We start from the raw sequence: 23,240 nt of genomic DNA, 5'->3' as shown, positions 1-23,240 counted from the left end.
CGAAAATATTGAAAAAATTCCAGAGCTTGTGCTCACAGACCGTCGACAGACAACTGATCAACTGTCAGAGGTTAGTGGATTATATTTACTATCAAAACCAGTCTTGATCACAATTTATTTATTACGGTGACTGGTTTCGATCACTACTGTGGTCATCTTCAGACCAATGAGTAAGAACCTCCTTCTGGTGGTAGCGATTTACCAGCAGAAAGAGGTTCTTACTCAGACCAATGACTAAGGACCTCATTCTGGTGGTAGTGATTTACCACTAGAAGGAGGTTCTAACTCATTGGTCTGAAGATGACCACAGTGGTGGTCGAAACCGATAACCGTAATAAATAAATTGTGATCAAGACTGTTTTCGATTGTAAATATTTGTAACACATTGATCACTGTTCACTCCCACAATATACTCAAAAGTAATTAGTGGGTTATCTTGGAGCTCGGTTCAGCGAATTTTAACGGAAGATTTGAAAACGAAAAGGGTCACCGCCAAATTTGTTCCTCGGCTTCTGGTTGCCAGTCAAAAGGAACGTCGAGTTGAAACACGTCGTGCTTTGAAACAACAGCTTCAAACTGACCGTAATTTTCTGTCATATGTCATTAACTGGTGATGAGTCATGATGCTAAGACTGCGACCCACAAACAAAGCAGCAGTGAAGCCAATGGAAGATATAATCGTCACCCCTTCCAAATAAATGTCGTCAAGTGAAATTAAACACCAGAACAACGCTGATTTACGTTCTTGATGCCAAGGGCGTAGTTCACTCAGAGTTTGTTCCCCCAGGTCAGACCGTCAATCAAACGTTTTATTTCGAAGTCCTAAGAAGACTGCGCAACAGTGTTCGTCAAGAAATACCCGATTTGTTGCAGACAGGGGACTGGTTCTTCCAGCACGACAAAGCGCCTGAACAGACAGCCGTCTGTGACAGTTTTTGACTAAAAATGGCGTGGTTCCGCTGCCCCATGCACCTTACTCGCCCAACGTGACTCTGAGCGACTTTTCCTTATTTCCACGCATGAAAAGCAGCCTGAAAGAGCACCGATTTGACAACACTGAAGAAAAGAAAAGACACGAGGGAGGAGCTCTCAGCCACTCTAAAGATGACTACAAAAAATGTTTCGAACAGTGGAAGTACCGTTCGGACAACTGTAGGAGGGTGAGCCAAACGAAAACCTTAAATTTCTAATAGCAAATCGAAATTTTGCGCCGTTATCCTGTAAGTTGGTAAGCTCGCTACAAACAGCGTGCAGAATGGCCTGTAGGTGGCAGCATAGTGCAGATGCACACATACCGTCGCAGTATCAGTACAAAGATGGCCACCCCACTTGCGACTTGCTCCAGGGAAGAGCAGCATTCTGTTATTCGAGTTTTGCGTAGTGAAGGTGTGAAACCTATAGAAATTCATCGACGAATGAAGGTTCAGTACGGTGATGCATGTTTGTCACAGCAGCAAGTCTACGAATGGAGTAGGAAGCTCGCAAATTGTGTGACTTCAGTGGAAGATGCTCCTCGTCCAGGTCAGGCACAACGAGTTGTGACTCCACAGAACATTGCAGCAGTTGAAGCCATAGTGAAGGAAAACCGCCGAGTCACACTGAATGACATTGCAGCATGTTTACAAATTAATCATGGGTCAGCACACCACATTGTGCATGATGTGCTCCAGTTTCACAAAGTGTCTGCAAGATGGGTGCCACGGCAGCTGACTCCTGAAAGGAGAGAACGACGTGTTGATGCTTGTGAAGAACTTCTTCGGCGCTTTGAACGAGAAGGTGATGGTTTCCTTGCAAGAATCGTCACTGGGGACGAAACCTGGGTTGACTTCCACCAACCGGAAACGAAGAGAGCGAGCAAGGAATGGCGTCATTCCTCATCACCAAAACCAAATAAGTTTCGAACAGAACCATCAACAGGGAAGGTTATGATGACTCTCTTTTGGGACGAAAAAGGCGTCATTTTGGAGCATTACATGGCTAGAGGGACCACTGTCATCAGTGCATCATACACAGATCTCCCAAAAAATCATCTGCTGCCTGCAATCAAATCAAAGCGACGTGGATTGCTATCAGCAGGTGTCCTTTTGCAACATGAAAATGCAAGGCCCCACACTGTCCGTGAAACAGTTGCAACAATCACAGACCTGCATTTTGAGTGTCTTCCTCATCCACAATACTCACCAGACCTTGCCCCAACTGATTTCCGTTTGTTTGGACCACTCAAAGACGCAATGGGAGGAAAGAAGTTCCGTTCTGATGAAGAGGCACGCCACGCGGTGCATGAGTGGTTGCGTGGACTACTAAAATAATTTTTTTCTAAGGACTTGCATTGAGCGGGGGGGGGGGGAGATTATTTTGAAAAGTGATACAGCTTTGTACCACTTCTGCACAATAAATAATATTTAAAAAAGTATTTAAGGTTTTCATTTGACTCACCCTCGTATTACTCGTAATGGCGAGTATTTTGAAGGGGACAATGTTGTTTTGTAAACAATATGGAAATGTGTAGCTTTTAAAAAATAGTTCAGGGTTTTTTGGGTGTCCCCTCGTACGTGGTAAGTGTCTGTCCTGGTCAGAGTAGTGCAGTGCATAGTTTGTGATTGCATTATGTTGGAGCTAAGTGAATTCGACCGTAGGCTAATCGCTGGTGCTCGTATAGTGCGTCCTTCCGTAACTCCGGGTCCGCAGCTCGTGGTCGTGCGGTAGCGTTCTCGCTTCCCACGCCCGGGTTCCCGGGTTCGATTCCCGGCGGGGTCAGGAATTTCCTCTGCCTCGTGATGACTGGGTGTTGTGTGATGTCCTTAGGTTAGTTAGGTTTAAGTAGTTCTAAGTTCTAGGGGACTGATGACCATAGATGTTAAGTCCCATAGTGCTCAGAGCCATTTGAACCATTTGAATCCGTAACTCCGGTAATAGAAGTGTTTGATTTTTCAAATGGTACCGTATCAAGGATTTATATTGCATACAGAGAAAACTGAGCAACACCATCCGCTAAGTGATACGCGGACGAATGTGTGTGTTATCGTGACAAACGGCCATTGAGAGGACTGTGACGGAAAAGTCACTGACGTACTGAATCTCGCACTAGCGTATTTTGTTAGCAAGAAATAACACGATGGGAACTCTAGAAGCAGGGAACCCCGCGGCGAGATGTGATTTCGAAACCACTGATCAGTGATGGCAGTGCCCAGAACAGGAAGCCGCAAAACCTGGAGTATACAGCTACGGAAGAAAGTCATTATTCGGGTGGGTTTTATTGCACGCTGCTTCGGACATCTCTCCGAATTTACGTCCCAGGAGTGAAATTTGGCGGGGGCTCGGTAATGATTTGGGTAACGACATCGTGGTATCGCATGGATCCCATGGGCACTCTGAAAGGCCGCATTACTGTCAAGGATTATAGGACCATTTTGGGTGGTAAGGTCCATCCCGTGATACAGTGTTTGTTCCCCTGTGGTGACGCTGTTTCCCAAGACGACGGGGCCGCTGCTTACACAACTCGTACCGTCAAGGACTGGTTTTGGGGGGCACGAGGTTGAATTGTCGCACATTGCCTGGTCACAACAGATCTCGATATTACTGAGTCCTTTTGTGGTGTACTTTCGAGACACGGGTGCATGATCTCTGTCCATCTGCGTTACCTCAACTTGCCACAATGTTGCAGTAAGAATGGTATAAGATTCCCTGGAAAACGATACAGGACCTGTACTTGCTGGAAACTGTTTTGAACAGTTTTCCTACGTCACATTGTTGTTTGATGCAGCTCTCCATGCTACTCTATCCTGTGCAAGCTTCTTCATCTCCCAATACGTACTGTAACCTACATCTTTATGAATCTGTTTAGTGTATTCATCCCTTGGTCTTCCTCTACGATTTTTACCCTCCAAGCTGCCCTCCAATACTAAATTGATTGGTGATCCCTTGATGGCCTACGAACCGTTCCCTTCTTCTAGTCAATACGCCATGTTAGGCATGGTAATGTGCTGCATTTTTCCTGTTTTCATATTTTTGTCCACTCCGTCAGCGGTGGATGGACCCGTGTGCGCCTGGTATTCCATTACTTTTGCCGGCCGGGGCGGCCGAGCGGTTCTAGGCGCTACAGTCCGGAACCGCGTGACCGCTACGGTCGACGGTTCGAATCCTGCCTCGGGCATGGATGTGTGTGATGTCCTTAGGTTAGGTTTAAGTAGTGCTAAGTTATAGGGGACTGATAAACCTCAGAAGTTAAGTCCCAAAGTGCTCAAAGCCATTTGAGCCGTTCCACTACTTCTGGACTGCACATGAACACTAACGATAACACCACTGAAAAAGAAAGGGGTGAGGAGGGGGGCGGGGAAGAGAGACAGAGAAAAGAAAGAACGGGATGGACCATTGAGAGAATAGCATCGTGTGGTAGGAGTTCACATTGAAAACAATTTACGTAAACGGAATTCTTTTTACCAATCATGTGATAGATGCTGTCTTCTCGGCCCGCACTTATAATTGCTACGGGCCGCATGCTGTCCTCGGTTTGGGAATTTCTCAAAAATGGCTCTGAGCACTATGGGACTTAACACCTAAAGTCGCCAGTCCCCCTTGGGAATTTCTGATCTACTCCGTCTTCAGGCCATGAGTGGCCTACCGGTACCATCCGACCGCCGTGTCATCCTCAGTGGAGGATGCGGATAGGAGGGGCGTGGGGTCAGCACACCGCTCTCCCGGTCGTTATGATGGTATTCTTGACCGAAGCCGCTACTGTTCGGTCGAGTAGCCCCTCAATTGGCATCAGGAGGCTGAGTGCACTCCGAAAAATGGCAACAGCGAATGGCGGCCTGCATGGTCACCCATCCAAGAGCCGACCAGGCCCGACAGCGCTTAACTTCGGTGATCTCACGGGAACCGGTGTATCCACTGCGGCAAACTCCTGATCTACAGCGTTCCAAATGTACCAGTGTGCTCTTTTAGTGCGGAGACTAACACTATGTCCAGCGAGCTTAGTTTCTAGGTACTGGGCCTCGGTAAACCTAGAGAAACGTCAATTTACGTACCTGGATGGGACGTTTCGCGGTCGCCGGCTGCAGCATCCCAAGCCCGCGCGGCCGCCGGTCCGCCACGGTACACACTGTAGGCGGCGGGCAGATGCGCGGCTTCCGGTGTGCGTGTTGCCAGCCAGCCCTGGCGCCACAGCCGCCTGCAGCTCCGTTCTGCCGGCGACGTGCAACGGGGAGTGAGCAGTACGAGCGGCACTTTGCGCGTTCCTAAAATAAAGTCGCACAACCGTACACTGGTCGTCGAGCGTTAAGCCCGCAGCCACTTCGTGACGCCATCGGTAACAATACGCGCACACGTAACAACGTACAACACGTCACGCGAGATTTCCATTCCTACAGGCCTTGAGAACGAATCAGACTAACACCGATTGTATCGCACGTTGTTATAGCAATAAAATCTGGGCCTTTCACATAACAGCTATGAAGAGAAAGAGCAGAAAGTGACAATTATGTTGCCTGCGAGGATTTATACCACCTCCCTAGGTGAGAGGTCAGCAAGTTTGACTGCCATGCAAAAGACCCAGGTGATGCCAGCTGGGGGCTACTTGAACGAGAAAAAACAGCCAAGTTCGAATAGGACTCGCGCCCTGAGCACTCTGGACAGACATAATTATATAGTTAGCCGGCCGGAGTGGCCGAGCGGTTCTAGGCGTTACAGTCTGGAACCGCGCGACCGCTACAGTCGCAGGTTCGAATCCTGCCTCGGGCATGGATGTGTGTGATGTCCTTAGGTTAGTTAGGTTTAAGTAGTCCTGAGTTCTAGGGGACTGATGACCTCAGAAGTTAAGTCCCATAGTGCTCAGAGCAATTTGAACTATTTGAATTATATATTTATAGACAGATAGTTCATCAATAAGTTTCAGTGATTGAGTTTGCGAGTATCAAAACACGTGGCATTAATGGCGGTACCTTTTGACAGCATTAACTTACAAAAATAATTTTTTTAGACGGCTCGCAGACCGTAGACGTTAGTACGAGGGTGAGTCAAATCAAAACCTTAAATATTTTTTAAATGTTGTTTATTGTGCAGAAGTGGGTCAAAGCTATATCACTTTTCAACATAATCTCCCCCACGCTCAATGCAAGTCCTCCATCGCTTACAAAGTGCATAAATTCCCTTAGAAAAAAATTATTTTTGTAGTCCACGCAACCACTCATGCACCGTGTGGCGTACAGTCGTCGGCAAAACGAGCGACACCCCTCGCCTTTTCGTTATGCTGATCCGCACAGCTTTAAAGTCTCCTACACAGCATAACAGGCAAGGCTACGAAGTGCTACCAACATACTATGCACAGGAGTGAAATTGACGAACTATCCAAACTTTGTCACACTGTTTCCAATCATATGTAAAACTATACGAGGGTTGGAACTTCAATAGCCTCAACTATTTATTCACAGCCGATACAAAAGAGTTTCATGTTTGCACCTGTTACTGTCCTTCAAAGTAGTCACCAGTGTTGTGTAGAACCCGTTGCCGTTACTGGGTAATAACAGTGTTTTGTTATTTCGATTAACATCCCGAATGATTGTCACATAAGCAGTGACATAAAGGTAGAAAATTCGTGTTTTAGATTCCAGAAAGCTCTATGCAACAGAAACTGCAGATCATTTTGCCATTTTCATTGCGACATTGCTGGCTTATACATGTCTGGGGTAATAATAGAGGGTTGTTTGCCTGGGTTGTCTGCTAGCGTAGTGAAAGGTGTTTGCTACTGCAAGGGAGGTCTGGTTTGTTTTCGGTTCTAATCTCGATGGAGGCAGGTAGATTATCAGTAAACCAATTTTAAGAAATTCTCGCGCCCCCAAATACGTTTTATTGCTACATTTATTCTGTACTGGCGCCCTGTGGATGTCAATATGAAACTCTTGTAGGATTTCATACTTGTTACTACCTTCCTTTTTTCGCTTCTGTCAATAATTGAATTGACTTACAATTGGCACTGAATGATTTTTAACTGAATGTCGATATGAATCTTCACGCATTGCTAAATTTGCACACTTTCATGGTAGGTCAGCAACGGTAATCCACTACGACTGGTCTGAAAGTTGACACAAACCTTTTCGCAGCCGAATGCGCATAATATTTTGCTGATTCGTAACGATCTGGCGAACTTTGTCTTACAAGAACAGTTGTGTTATCTCGATAAGCTGAAATTCATTTTTATTAGTACAGTTCATACTAATTAGCGTTTTTCTTTCATTTATATCTTATGCCGGCCGGAGTGGCCGAGCGGTTCTAGGCGCTACAGTCTGGAACCGCGCGACCGCTACGGACGCAGGTTCGAATCCTGCCTTGGGCATGGACGTGTGTGCTGTCCTTAGGTCAGTTTGGTTTAAGTAGTTCTAAGTTCTAGGAGACTGATGACCCCAGAAGTTAAGTCCCATAGCGCTCAGAGCTATTTGAACCATTTATATCTTATATTTACGTGTTGTGTTTAACACACTAATCAGCATTAATATAGTCTTACACAAGATTGAAAACGTTCTGACAAAGTTCGGATAATTTGTCAATTTCACGCCTGTGCATAGTATATTGGTAGCACTTCGTAGCCTTGCCTGTTATGCTGTGTAGGAGACTTTAAAGCTGTGCGGATCAGCATAACGAAAAGGCGAGGTGTCTCACTCGTTTTGTCCACGACTGTACCTCTTCATCAGAACGGAACTTCTTTCCTCCCATTGCGTCTTTGAGTGGTCCAAACATACGAAAATCACTTGGGGCAAGGTCTGGTGACTATGGTGAATGAAGAAGACACTCAAAATGCAGGTCTGTGATTGTTGCAACTGTTATACGAGCAGTGTGATGCCTTGCATTGTCATGTTGCAAAAGGACACCTGCTGACAGCAATCCACGTCACTTTCATTTGATTGCAGACCGCAGATGACTTTTTAAGAGATCTGTGTACGATGCACTGGTGACAGTGATCCCTCTAGGCATGTAATGCTGCGAAATGACGCCTTTTTCGTACCAATAGAGAGTCAGCATAACCTTCCCTGCTGATGGTTCAGTTCGAAACTTCTTTGGTCTTGGTGATGAAAAATGGCGCCATTCCTTGCTCGCTCTCTTCGTTTCCGGTTGGTGGAAGTGAACCCAAGTTTCGTCCCCAGTAACGATTCTTGCAAGGAAGCCATCACCTTCTCGTTCAGTGCCGAAGAAGTTCTTCACAAGTATCAACACATCGTTCTCTCATTTTAGGAGTCAGCTGCCGTGGCACCCATCTTGCAGACACTTTGTGCAACTGGAGCACATCATGCATAATGTGGTGTGCTGACCCATGACTAATCTGTAAACATACTGCAATGTCATTCAGTGTCACTCGGCGGTTTTCCTTCACCATGGCTTCAACAGCTGCAATGTTCTGTGGAGTCACAACTGGTTGGGCCTGACCTGGACGAGGAGCACCTTCCACTGAAGTCACACCATTTGCGAACTTCCTACTCCATTCGTAGTCTTTCTGCTGTGACAAACATGCATCACCGTACTGAGCCTTCATTCGTCGATGAATTTCAATAAGTTTCACAACGTCGCTACGCAAAAACCGAATAACAGAACGTTGTTCTTCCCTGGTGCAAGTCGCAAGTGGGGCGACCATCTTTGTACTGATACTGCGACGGTATGTGTGCAACTGCACTATGCTGCCACCTACAGGCCATTCTGCACGCTGTTTGTAGCGAGCTTACCAACTCACAGGATAACGCCGCGAAATTTCGATTTGTTATTACAAATTTACGGTTTTCATTTGACTCACCCTCGTATGTGACGTAGATTTCAGTTTGATACCGCTACTCGATCCTGAGAAAAACGGGTGTTAACAGTCGGACGGGGAGACAGACAGACAAACAAAAAAGTGATCCTATAAGAGTTTCGTTTGCAGCGATTCAGGAACAGAATCCTAAACAGCGTCTCCTGCCTCTGGGAAGCCGATAATGACTGAAAGGGTGGTGTGCTGCACCCACGCTTCTTCATACCGCATCCGAATGGCGGCGCCACCTGGCAGAGGATGGCATGGCGGCCTGTCGGCATCGAGCGATCATCTGGGTTTGATCATTCCTCAAGTTCAAAACCCAAAACGAATAAAGCGACCAAGTCAATAACGTGTTGTTCCACCTCTGGCCCTTATGCAAGCAGTTATTCTGCTTGGCGCTGACTGGTGCAATTATAGGATGTCCTCCTGAGGCGTATCGTGCCATATTTTGTCCAATTGCCGCGTTAGGTCGTCTAAAATCCGAGATGCTTGGAGGGCCCTGCCCATAATGCTCCAGACGTTCTCGGTTGGGGAGAGATGCGACGACCTTGCTGGCCAAGGTAGGGTTTGGCTAGCACGAAGACGAGCAGTAGAACTATCGCCGTATGCAGACGGGTAGTATCTTGATGAAATGTACTTTGACGTTATTATACGCACCGTTTTGTGGCAACCCTTCATGGCAAGCTATCCTAGGCTTACATTTCAGCAAGCTAATGCCCGCCCGCACACGGTGAGAATTTCTACTACTTGTCTTCGTGATTCCAAACCGCACCCTGGCCAGCAAATTCCCCCTATCTCTTTGCTACTGAGAACTTTTGGAGCATTATTCGCAGGGCCTTCTAACTACCTCGGGGTTTAGACGATTTAACGCGCCGATTGGACAGAATTTGGCACGATATCCCTCAGGAGGACAGCCTACAGCTCTGTCGATCAGTGCCAAGGGGAACAACTGCTTACATAAGGGCCAACGCATTATTGACTTGCTATATTTGTGAAGCTCTTTCTCTTGAATAAATCATCGATTTTTTTAGAACTGCAATCATTTGCTTGTCTGTACACGTACGTCACATCTTCTGGTTTCCGTCCCACTCCGATGATTGCTTCGTGGTGCGTCGTTTTTTTTTTTTCCTTTTTATCTGTTTTTCCTTAGAGTGTACCAATCATCGAAAACAAGTCAATCTAACTCTCAAAAATTCTCGAGAGAATCGACTTTGAAATTTTCAGAAAGAATGTAGTACAAGATATTTATTAATTTGAAGAACGTAACCCGACATATGGAACAATAATCACTCTTTGATGAAGATACTTACTCTTTAACTTCTGAACTTTATCATATTTGTGAACGTGCATTTATTGTGTGATACTGTAAGTAGACTGTTTAGGTTTTTATGTTGGTAACGCCACGTAGCGCTCTGTGTGAAAATCACTGACTGTGCTGTGTGCAGTCTGTGGTTGGTTGGACTCATTGTTGCAATATTCGCTTCCGTAGTGTTGGGCAGTTGGATGTGAACAGCGCCGGCCGAAGTGGCCGTGCGGTTAAAGGCGCTGCAGTCTGGAACCGCAAGACCGCTACGGTCGCAGGTTCGAATCCTGCCTCGGGCATGGATGTTTGTGATGTCCTTAGGTTAGTTAGGTTTAACTAGTTCGAAGTTCTAGGGGACTAATGACCTCAGCAGTTGAGTCCCATAGTGCTCAGAGCCATTTGAACCATTTTTGATGTGAACAGCGGGTAGCGTTGTGCAGTTCGAGGTGAGCCGTCAGCAGTGTTGGATGTGGAGAGAGAGATGCCAGAGTTTTGAGCGGACGAGCTGGACGTGTGTACGTCAGAAAAAGGAAATTTGTTTAATTGGATGTCACAAAATTATATATATTATGACTTTTGAACGCTATTACATTGTTTGTTCTCTATCAAAATCTCATTTCCTAACTATGCCGATCAGTAGTTAGTGCCTTCAGTAGTTAGAATCTTTTATTTAGCTGGCAGTATTGGCGCTCCCTGTATTTCAGTAGTTCGAGTAACGAAGATTTTTGTGAGGTAAGTGATTCATGAAAGGTATAGGTTATTGTTAGTCAGGGCCATTCTTTTGTAGGGATTATTGATACTCAGATTGCGATGCGCTAAAATATAATGTTTGTCAGTTTAGTGATGATCAGAATACGTAAAGAGAGAACTCTCTGAGTACGTTCAGTTTTACTCAGCTGTCTTTGTATCAAATAACGTAGAAGTTTACCAGCACAGTAATACATAATTTTTTTAAGGAGATGTTACAATACGATCTACATAACACGTTAAGCGTAAAGAATACAATGCTTATACAATCCCTAGCATGTTAAACCCATACTTCCATACCACTCTGACGGGAAAAGAAATCGCAACAACAAAAAATAATTAACGTAGAGCAACGAAAATTCTGGAATACCTTTGTCTAGGTAACACATTTAAGTGTTTAACATTGCAAGTTCATAGTCTAATGCAAGCACGAGATAAGTCATTGCAAATGTGAAATGCTGATACATTAATAAGAGGTGCAACAGCCAGAATTTTGAATGCAACCGTGCGAACGTTCATTCATTGTGTTGCACAGGTGCCGAATGTCAGTCTGTGGAATGTAGTTCCATGCGTGTTTCATTTGGTCGGTCACTACAGGGACGGTTAATGCTGGGTGTGGATGACGTTGGAGCTGTCCTCCGATGATATTCCACATTTAGTCGACTGGAGGAAGATCTGGCGATCGAGAAGGCTAAGGCGACTCGTCGACACTCTGTAGGGCACATTGGGTTACAACAGCGATATGTAAGCGAGCGTTATCCTGTTGGAAAACACACCGTGCAATACTGTTCGTGAATGGCAGCATGAAAGGTCGTATCACCGCATTTACATACAAATTTGCAGCGAGGGTGCGAGGGATAACCGCGGGAGTGCTCCTGCTGCCATACGAAATCGCACCCCAGACCATAACTCCAGGTATAGGTCCCCCTTGCTCTATTTGCGAGAGAGACAGGAAAGGAAACGACTAGTAGTTGTACGAGGTACCCTCCGTCACGCACTATACGGTGGCTTGCGGAATATGAATGTAGAATATACACTACTGGCCATTAAAATTGCTACGCCACGAAGATGACGCGCTACAGACGCGAAATTTAACCGACAGGAAGAGGATGCTGTGATATGCAAATGATTAGCTTCTCAGAGCATTCACGCAAGGTTGGCGCCGGTGGCGACACCTACAACGTGCTGACACGAGGAAAGTTTCCTACCGATTTCTCATACACAAACAGCAGTTGACCGGCGTTGCCTGGTGAAACGTTGTTGGGGTGCCTGGTGTAAGGAGGAGAAATGCGTACCATCACGTTTCCGACTTTGATAAAGGGCGGATTGTAGGCTATCGCGATCGCGGTTTATCGTGTCGCGACATTGCTGCTCGCGTTGGTCGAGATCCAATGACTGTTAGCAGAATATAGAATCCGTGGGTTCAGAAGGGTAATACGGAACGCCGTGCTGGATCCCAACGGCCTCGTATCACTAACAGTCGAAATGACAGGCATCTTATCCGCATGGCTGTAACGGATCGTGCAGCCACGTCTCGATCCCTGAGTCAACAGATGGGGACGTTTGCAAGACAACAACCATCTGCACGAGCATTTCGACGACGTTTGCAGCAGCATGGACTATCAGCTCGGAGACCATGAGTGCAGTTACCCTTGACACTGATCGCAGACAGGAGCGCCTGCGATGGTGTATTCAACGACGAACCTGGGTGCACGAATGGCAAAACATTTTTTCGGATGAATCCAGGTTCTGTTTATAGCATCATGATGGTCGCATCCGTGTTCGGCGACATCGCGGTGAACACACATTGAAAGCGTGTATTCGTCATCGCCGTACTGGCGTATCACCCAGCGTGATGGTATGGGGTGCCATCGGTTACACGTCTCGGTCACCTCTTGTTCGCATTGACGGCACTTTGAACAGTGGACGTTACAGGTCAGATGTGTTACGACCCGTGGCTCTACCCTTCATTCGATCCCTGTGAAACCCTTCATTTCAGCAGGATAATGCACGACCGCAGGTTGCAGGGCCTATACGGGCCTTTCTGGATATAGGAAATGTTCGACTGCTGCCCTGGCCAGCACATTCTCGAGATCTCTCCCGAATTGAAGACGTCTGGTCAATGGTGGCCGAGCAACTGGCTCGTCACAATACGTCAGTCACTACTCTTGAGGAACTGCTGCATGGGCAGCTGTACCTGTACACGCCATCCAAGGTCTGTTTGACTCAATGCCCAGGCGTATCAAGACCGTTATTACGGCCAGAGGTGGTTGTTCTGGGTACTGATTTCTCAGGATCTATGCACCCAAATTGTGTGAAAATGTAATCACATGTCAGTTCTAGTATAATATATTTGTCCAATGAATACCCGTGTATCATCTGCATTTCTTCTTGGTGCACCAATTTTAATGGCCAATTGTGTAGATCCAGTGGATCTAGCACGCAGGCAGGGTGGTTGCAGGCCTTCAACTGGTTGCCTTCTTACCAGCACATGGACATCATTGGCACCGAGGAAGAACCAGCTCGCATCAGTAAACACAACGGGCCTCCACGCTATCCTCCAATAAGCCCTTTCTTGACACCACCGAAATCGCAAATGGCTGTGGTTTTTGGTATGTGGAATGTACGCTAGAGGGCGACTGGCTCGGAGCTGTCCTTTCGCTTTGTAACAGTTCGTTGTCTCACTGAGGTGGCAGCTGCTACAGATGCAGTGCGATACGCCAGAGCTATATGCCGAACACGACGGTCTTCCCTTTCGATAGCGCGACAGAGACCGTTCTTCTTGCGGCCATTTCCCATGACTACCGCTGCCAGCAATCAGGTACAGTGTCTTTATTGTGCCATGTCTTTCTGCAGTATTGCACAAGGAATATCGACCTTCTAGTAGACCTATTACACGACCTCGTTCACGTCCAGTCTCAAAAGTAACTAACGCTCACGACCGTTACAGCGAGTATTTGAAGCACACCTGATCTGCATCCTCATAGTGGCGCTATTACCGCCACTCTTACGCGACTGGTGCGAAATTTTAATAGACATCATCTTTCAGATGTAGGAGGAACACGCCTACCAACTTTGGCTTATGCCACACAACTTCTACTTAGTGATGCGATTTTTTTTGCATCATTGTAATATTAATCACAAGCTCGTCGCATTTTAGCCACTGAGTGTCATATACTCGTATTTCTTAAGCCATCTGAGATGTTTGACAACCCACAATGGCGGCATCATTTAAATGTCGTACGACAAACGCAGAGGCGTCGCGGCTTTACACGTAGAACGTGGGAGGCTTTTAGTCAAGCTTCATTTGGTTATGATAAGCCAGTACAGGCGAGGGTGACAGGCAGACACATGAGGGCAGCTGATGTTATTTGCATGTACAAACATTACAACACATGTTTTGCTCCAAGCTGCAGTTCATTTATTTTCTTTCTTCATCACTTTAAAGCTATTTAATAATTCTGGAAAGACCACATTTTATTTTAATACCACCACCATCGCTCATCATAACAAAGTTACTGATCTAACAGCTCATAGTCTTGTGGTAATGGAAATCAGGGTTTGGCGTCATTGGCCGGGAGACCCCTCGCGGGGCAGGTCCAGCCGCCGCGGTACAGGTCTTATTACATTCGACGCGACATTGGGCGACCTGCGCTCCGGATGGGGCTGAAATGGTGATGAAGACAACACAACACCCAGTCCCTGAGCGGAGAAAATCTCCGATCCAGCCGGGAATCGAACCCGGACCCCTGGAACGGCAATCCGTCACGCTGACCACTTTTTTTTCCGTTGCGTTTGGTCTGGGTGGACGTGACAAGACATCCGTTCAGGTTAATCGTTGATTCCTTTACTCAGTTTTTTTTTATTAGTATTACAGAGGGCGAGCAGCCCTCTGACGGAATACGCTGAGGTTGTGCGCCGGCGACCACTCAGCTATTGGGGCGGACATAGTCTTGTGATCCGCATTACTGACACTCCATCACAGGGTCCGTGGTTCAGTTTCATCCCAGGTCGCATTTTCTATGCTCAGAAATGAGTGTGTGTGATGTCCTCATTAGCATTTTATCATCATCGACGAGTAAGTCACCGAAATGGCATCAAATAAAGAGAGTTGCACCAAATGGCCGAACATCGCGAATGGGGTCTCCTAACCAATAAAGTCAAACGTATATTTCATTTGATTTTACTGATATGCAAGTGCCGCCGCAGATGACAGGCAGAACACATCGCTTATACAATCTTCCATATGTTTAATCCATACATCCATAGTAATGTTACTAAATGCGAAGGTAACTCTGTGGGTTACATTTTCACGACTAAACCACTGAACCAATTTCAATGAAACTTGGTACGGAGAGAGAGAACCCTTAGGAAGAGCAAACGCTACTTTTTAAACGAAAAATTCGATCCCTAAGAGGGTGAAGCAAGGAATGGAACACGTTTTTCTACATTAGTGAACATAAGTCATTTTAAAATTAATAAATTTGTTGTATAACGTACATGTTGTAAATGTACGCCCCGCCACACGCACCACAGGCAGCGATGCTGCATGGTGCATGGTGAAGATGGGATGGTGCCAGAGCTTATCAAATTTGTCGGTCAACATCTAGTACGTGAGTACATGTACTAATACCCCTCGTATACAGCGTATGAGAAAATGAAGGCATGCCTGAGGACTAGAAGACTGGAACTATACGTCCTACGTATTGGGTGTTTCAAAATTGCACCAACAAACTTCGAGGGATTGTAAAAAGTGTGTCGAGGAACAAAATACGGATGGAACCTGTGGTGTCCGGAAAAGCTACAGAGCGTCGAAGCTGTAGGCGATGGTCCCTGGTTATGTACGCATGTATATACAATGTGATTCCGTGGCTGGCTCTGAGCACTATGGGACTTAACATCTATGGTCATCAGTGCCCTAGAACTTAGAACTACTTAAACCTAACTAACCTAAGGACATCACACAACACCCAGCCATCACGAGGTAGAGAAAATCCCTGACCCCGCCGGGAATCGAACCCGGGAACCCGGGCGTGGGAAGCGAGAACGCTACCCCACGACCACGAGATGCGGGCTGTGATTCCGTGATGATCCTACATACTTTCAGGGACGATGCAGAAGGATAAATGTACGTATCAATTATAGGTAAGGAACGAGTCAAAAGTTATAAGCGGAAATCGTTCTGATACCTCTGATACTGGCATACATGTACCTGTACTATTGTTGCCAAGGTCGTCCGGTAGCCAAATTTCTGAGGTGGTTGTATGGACCAAATCAAGAGAAAAATGTCGAATAAACATAGGTTCTAAAAAGCATATCTGAGGAGCTATGAGCACCTCTCAATAGAGGAGGTATGTTTCACAACAGCGAAGATGAAAAGTGCCCATAGCTCATCAGATATACATTTTAGAGCCCATGTTTACTTGGCATTTTTTTTCTTTTGTTGGTCCGTTACTACCATCTCTGAAAGTCGCCTGCCCTACAATCTTAGCAACAACAGTACCAGTACATGTATTCCACTGTCAGAGGTATCAGAATGATTTTCACGTAGAACTTTCGACTCGTTCGTTCCGGACCAGGGAACCTTAACTCAAACTGATACATTTACGGTTCTCATCGTCCCTGAAAATTTGTACATACAGAGGCGCCGTCTTCTATTCCTTGGACGCTCTGTAGCGGCGTTGGATGGCATTTCAGTACACGGGTTCGTATCCTCGTTTTGTTCCTCAGCACACCTTGTACAACCCCTCGATGTTCGTCGTAGTAATTTTGAAACACCCTATATAAGAAAGGAGAAAAGTTAGCTCGTTAAATTTATAGAGGCATAACTTTGTTGATTACAGCTTACAATATGTTTCCCGGTGTGCTGAATGAAAGGATAGAAAAAAAATGCGCTGAAGATGTCTTCGGAGAATAAAAATGTGGTTTCCGATCAAATAGAGACATTTCTGGCCAAATGTTTGCGATTAGACAAGTAACGGAGAAATTTTTTGAGATCAAGACTTGATTTTAAACAAGTTTTTGATAAAGTTAACAGATCAGCTTTGTATAAAGCACTAAAAGAATTGGGCATCTGTGACAAGTTAAGAAGGTTAACTGAGTTGGCGACGAAGGAGACAAAAGCAAAAGTAAAGGTGAACAACAAAATCACGAAGAGTTTTAATTTTACAGATGGAGTGAAACAGGGTGATGCTCGCTCTCTGCCGTCCTGTTTAACTTAGCACTGCACAGTCTTATACAAAAAATGGGCAAGAGAGGAACAATAAAGATGAAATCCACTCAGTTAAGTGCATATTATAGATGAGGTTGCAATTGTGGCGTATGATATAAACACCGTTAAAGAAATGTATGAGATAATGGAAACCGTGCCGGCCGGGGTGGCCGTGCGGTTCTAGGCGCTACAGTCTGGAACTGCGGGACCGCTACGGTCGCAGGTTCGAATCCTGCCTCGGGCATGGATGTGTGTGATGTCTTTAGGTTAGTTAGGTTTAAGTAGTTCTAAGTTCTAGTGCTCAGAGCCATTTGAACCAAGCCAATGGAAACCGTAGGAGCTAAAATTGGAGTTTCCACTCGAAACATAAATAAGCAGCATACATAGCAATGTGCTATCGTAAGGCCAGAAGAACACCACATGGCCTGTCCTGGCGAAGGTTCGAGTCCTCCCTCAGGCCTTGTTGTGTGTGTTTGTCCTTAGGATAGTTTAGGTTAAGTAGTGTGTAAGCTTAGGGACTGATGACCTTAGCAGTTAAGTCCAATAAGATTTGACACACGTTTTTAAAGTGTGGCCGAAAGGTTCTAAGCGCTTCAGTCTGGAACCATGCGAGTGCTCCGGTCGCAGGTTCGAATCCTGCCTCGGGCATGGATGTGTGTGATGTCCTTAGGTTAGTTAGGTTTAAGTAGTTCTGAGTTCTAGGGGACTGATGACCTCAGATATTAAGTAACATAGTGCTCAGAGCCATTTGAACCACATGGTCTGAAGGCCTCTAATAGATGTTTTAAAGCTGTCAGCAGCTTCTATTACCTAAGTGTCCTCTTAAGCAGCGATAATAATATGAAACATTGTATTAAGAAAGGAGACAGGAAGGAAACAGCGTATTATGCAAACTTACAAATATTTAAGAATTCTCTGATTACAAGAACAAGTTAAAAGTATACTTTTCCCTTGTACAACCAGTTGTTACATATGGATCAGAAATGTGGACGACGACAGAAGCAGATAGAAACAACTAAAAGCGTTTGATAGAAAAAACCCCTAAAATTTTGTGGGCCTGTGAGGAAGACAGAGGGTTGGAGAATAAGTTACAACCAAGATATACGACAGTTTATGCAAGAGAAAATGAAGTTAAATACATTGGTTAGGACATATGGAGAGGATGATAGATGGCAGGAGCCCAAACGAGTAATGAAAGGCGGATTGTATTCCACCAGAAGGGAGGGCCGACCAAGATCTAGATGGCTGGACAATCTTTTGCCTGATCTTACCAAATTGGAGATCCGAGGATGGAAAAGAAAAACAGAGATGTATAGAGGAAGACTGTTGAGGTGGCCAAAGCCCATCAAGGGCTGTAGTGCTAAAGAAAACATTTTGTAAATTGTATTTACGCATACATCATCTCGTTTATTGATGAAACATCTCGTAGAAACACAAGAGTAATGTAAATTAAACTTTTACTTGCATGAATTATTCACCCGTTGTTGTGTACATAGTTCCGCGTAGTCAGCGCATACACAACTTTCCCACTAGAGCGCGCCCCGCTAAGCACAACAGCGCATGCCCAGCGCTAGTCGGTCTCCGCAATACGAGATGGCGCTGCCTTAGAGACGGACCAAATTCTGCTTCCGCCAATCCGCGTATTAATATGTAACGCAGCCAGTGAGATTGCTGCTAACGTAGAACCTTTTCTCCTCGCAGATCACACTCGCGCAGTGATACCTGAATGCGCGAGGTATTATAACGAGTGTACAGACCTCCGATTAGTCAGTCTGCAGTTGTCTGCACCAGTCTGTAGTCAAGTTTCAGTCTGCACCTAATAAGATTATCATATTCCTGTACATAGGCATGAAGATAAATGTATAGACACTTTATCAAGTATCAGAGATATGTGAGAATAAGATTTACGTACCAAGACCAAAGAAACTTCAGATTGTCAATTGTAAATAGCATCCAGAATCAAGTTACCTCATGTTTATGCTTGTTACTATTTTAATAAATGTGTGTGAAAATTAATCAAGTTCTGTTTAAAGTTGGTCACCATCAATCTGCTACTCTAAGCATGCAAGTGCCATTTCTATTGTCTGACCTAACGGCAGAAGGTAAACATGTCACGATAAGACCACAAGACATATTGCTGACACTCGCCTACTTCGTTAGAGCGACAAGTCAAATAATCTGATGGTGTGTGTACCGAAGGTGTTACAGTACGCACACCACACCCATAAAACAGTGTGCAACTTGATACACGTTTTTAGATAGTTGTAATCTATACCAGCAAAGTCGCTATCAGAAAGTAAATCTGCTCTCTCTGGGATTTGATGTTGACAACGTGCACTCATGAGGGACGTTCATTTTTTGAACGGAAACGCTGCGTAGTTTCTGTGAATACGAGGTAAAGAAACAATGTGTATGTGAGAAGTAATTCCTCTTTTATTGTTTAGGACAATACCAGTATATCTGCAGCATCTGTATTCAATAGGCGTTCAGAAGAAAATGAAAGTCAGCGAAAAAATACGTGTCTTTTCGACACTATGTGGAAGGGTCTTTCTCTCTACGATCTCCTTACTCTTTGTGAGAAAAATATGTCATATTAAGTGCGAGTGTCGTTGCAGTAACTCATTAAAAAGAATGGAATATAGGGAATGTTGTGGTTATTATGAGTACAGAGGATGGTAACTTGCGACAGCTATTCTGATTTGACTTCTCAGTGGATTTCGCGAATTATTCACAAGTCGAATGCAGTGGACTTCACTTCTTTGCAGCCTATTGTCAAGACTTGTAAATTAGTGTCTTATACCGACACATATTTTCTAAAATTAATATTGTTGTTGTCATTATTATTATTTATCCAATGTGTCGAAACATTATTCAGTTAATGTTTTAGAGGTCGAAAAGTAATGTCGTGTTTTTACATTACATTCAAACAGATAAGTTGTTACAAGTTTTTATATTTAGTCAATGATGTAATCACCCTTATCATCAACAATGTTTTGCCATCTAGTGTACAAATTTTCAGTGGTGATTTGATAAAAATTAAATCGTTTTTGAGCAAAATACCTGAACATGGTTTTCGGATATGATCCACGTTTTCACATTTTTTGCCACTTAAAAAACGTTGCAGCGATCGGAATAAATGGCAATCCGATGAAGAGTATGGTAGGTAAGGCAATACCTCCCAATCCAATTCACTATTTTTTATTTTTCCAGGGTTCGTCTTGTGCAGTTCGATCGTGTTGCAGAATAATGCATTTTCTTTTGACAGTCGTTGGGTATTTCTCAATTAAAGATTCATTTACTCGATACTATTGTTCACAGTAAAGGTGTGCATTCACAGTTTGTGTAGATTTCGGAGCTTCAAAGTAAACTACCCCGCGAACATTCCACCAAATACAAAAAACCGCCTTTTGGAAAGTAAACCTGCTTTCGTAGCTGTACCTCGTGGTGATTCATTCAGACAGACACGTCGCCCTTTGCGTTTTGGGTTGTCATAGAGAAGCTATTTCCATTTCCAGCGATCAAGAGATCAAAAACTGCTTCTGTATCGTGCCGCTGAAGTAATAAGTTGCGTGTGGTGGATCGGTTATTAGCTTTGTTTGTCTTTATCAATCGGCTGCAAATATTCTCGGATGGTCGACCAACGTTGGTTAAGAGTGTTTGACAGTCCCGCGATTGTCTCGCAAGGATTTGCTTCCTCTTACGCCCTTAACATGTCAGTGTCTATATTTGTTGGACTTCTTGATCGAACCGAGTCGGAAAGATCAAAATTACCGGATTTGAACTGAGAAAACCATCTTTTGGCATTTACGTACGTCTAATGCACTTGGATAAATATCGTAAATATTTTTGGTGGCGACTATTGCGTTACTACCCTTACGAAACTCAAAAAGCATACGATGCCGGACATCAATTCTTCTGGTATTTGTCTAGCCGTTTCACCACAAATTGCAACAACAACAAAATTAAAGAGTTAATTATTTACGAGTAAACATTTCACTCCAACCTTAAAATGTCTTCGGCACGACTTTGAAGTACACAGTGATTGATGACAAACGAACATCGACATGCGCAGAAACGACATTACTTTCCGCTCCCCGTAATAGAAACAGGTTCAACCCGCCCGAATAATGGAGAGCCCTAAGCCAGCCGTGCCGTGACATGGGAAAGCGAGCCAGCCCCAGTTTGGTCTTTCACTTCAACTAGTTACATACCAAACTGTCCTACCTCAGACACACACTACGCAGACACTAGAACATGAGATCTACGCTATACTCAGACAGATGGGGTACACTTTCCCTTCCCAGGAAAAAGGGAGTGGGGGGGCTGGGTGTTACGTCTAGAAGGGCACCTGGCCACTCTTCCCCTACCGTTGTCGTTTTATGCAACCCGCGATGTTAAAGCTGGACTTCGCAAACCACGTGCGATATTTTGATGTTATCTCGCTTGCCAGAGCAAACTACGAGAGTCATCCAATAATTAAAGAGACAAATTGGTCTGGAGAAAAAAGCGTTTATTTTTCCTTTAGCTCTGTGCACACTCTCAACCTTGTTTCCTTGTGTAGCCGCGTCAGCTCCTTTGGGACCCATATTGCACATGTTTTGCGGTACTTCAGCTTGTTACAGATAATGTTATGAACTGTACCAGTACTAACTTGAACCTTATCAACTATGATTTCCACAGTCACATGGCGGTAGGCACGAATAATGTCATCAATTCAAGTGAGGGAGTTGAAAAAGCAACTGGTCGGCCAGAACTGTGTTTGTCAGTCACTGAGTCGCGACCGTTTTTGAACTGCTCTACCCACTTGTAAAAAATTGCACGATTCATACAACCTTCACCATAAACTTTAGACATTCTACAGTATATATTTACTGGTTTCTCGCCTTCAGCAAGTAAAAAACTAATAACAGGACGTTGTTCAACTAATGTGGACGTTTCAAGCGGATTCGCCATCTTGAAATGTATTTTTGAGGTTATAAACAAAACAATGTTGATACATCAGCTGATCATGGCTCAACACAGTGATGCCATCTTGGAGCCATAAAAGTACCAAACTTGCCCTACTAACAGTTTTTTCTCCAGACCAATTCGTCTCTTTAATTACTTAATGACCCTCTTATTAGTTCTACAGAAAAAAACGAACAGGACCTTTTCGTAAAAAATTTAATGTACTTAAATTTCGCGCTGGTATACGTTTTCGCTGGAAGCCACGACTTTCGAGTTATTCGAGAAAACATCCAAATGTGACTTTCAACCACACCTCCGTCCCACACTAGCTCCTCACCAGTTAGGATTTCTAGTATGTTGTTTGCAGCACTCCCTCCTACCACTGTACAAATATTTCCAATTACAAGAAACTATTCCCAATATTCGACCCGTTTTGGTCTCCATTGATTGGGCTGTTACGCCACCAGCATAGTCGACTATTTCGTTAATATTATCAATTTAAACGTGCCCGTGAGGGGAATGAAAGAAAAGCGAGTTTTGTAAACGTTACGTAAAACTAATTACGTTGCCAGTTCGATCCAACCCTTACAAGCGCAGTAGTTTCGTAGCCAGGAGGCCTGACGAATACGGCAATGAAATTGTTTATGTTAGCTGTTAAAATTTACAAAACTGTTAGGTAAAGTTTACACAAACGTCAATTTTACAATACGTGAGTACTAGACGAAGCCGATGGCGTAGTAAAGCCAGTCAGTGAAGACTAAAAACGATCGAATGTGGGAAACAATTCATGCAGTTGCAAATTTTTGTACTGTGATAGGAGAGAGTGCCACGAACAACATACTAGAAATCCTGATTAGTGGTGGCTGAGTGTGGAAGTGGGGATGCGTTTGAAGGTCACTTTTGTACGTTTCTCTCGAGTAACTCGAAAACTACTGCGTCTAGCGAAAACGTACCCCAGTACAAAATTAAGCTACATTAAATTTCCTACAAAAAGATATCATTCATTTTTTTCTGTAGTTCACTTTCCGTGTAGCGAACGAGAGAATATGAAAATCTCTCGCGTGGTTTTTGGACAGGTATAACGTTGCAGGTTGCATAAAATGACATCGGTAGGGGCAGCTCAATCACACTGTATAGTAATGCCGACCCTGTAGAGAGGTGGGAGAAGAAGAAGAATGTAGAAACAAGTAGACGATTGTGTGCCTGTTGCAGCAACCCAGCGGCGCAAACAGGAAATTCTGATATTCGTTTCGTCTTTC

This window comes from Schistocerca americana, chromosome 3 (genome assembly GCF_021461395.2).
Source record: "Schistocerca americana isolate TAMUIC-IGC-003095 chromosome 3, iqSchAmer2.1, whole genome shotgun sequence".
NCBI classification, from domain to species: domain Eukaryota; kingdom Metazoa; phylum Arthropoda; class Insecta; order Orthoptera; family Acrididae; genus Schistocerca; species Schistocerca americana.
The sequence above is the reverse complement of the archived record's forward strand: the minus strand, read 5'-3'. Positions refer to the sequence as shown.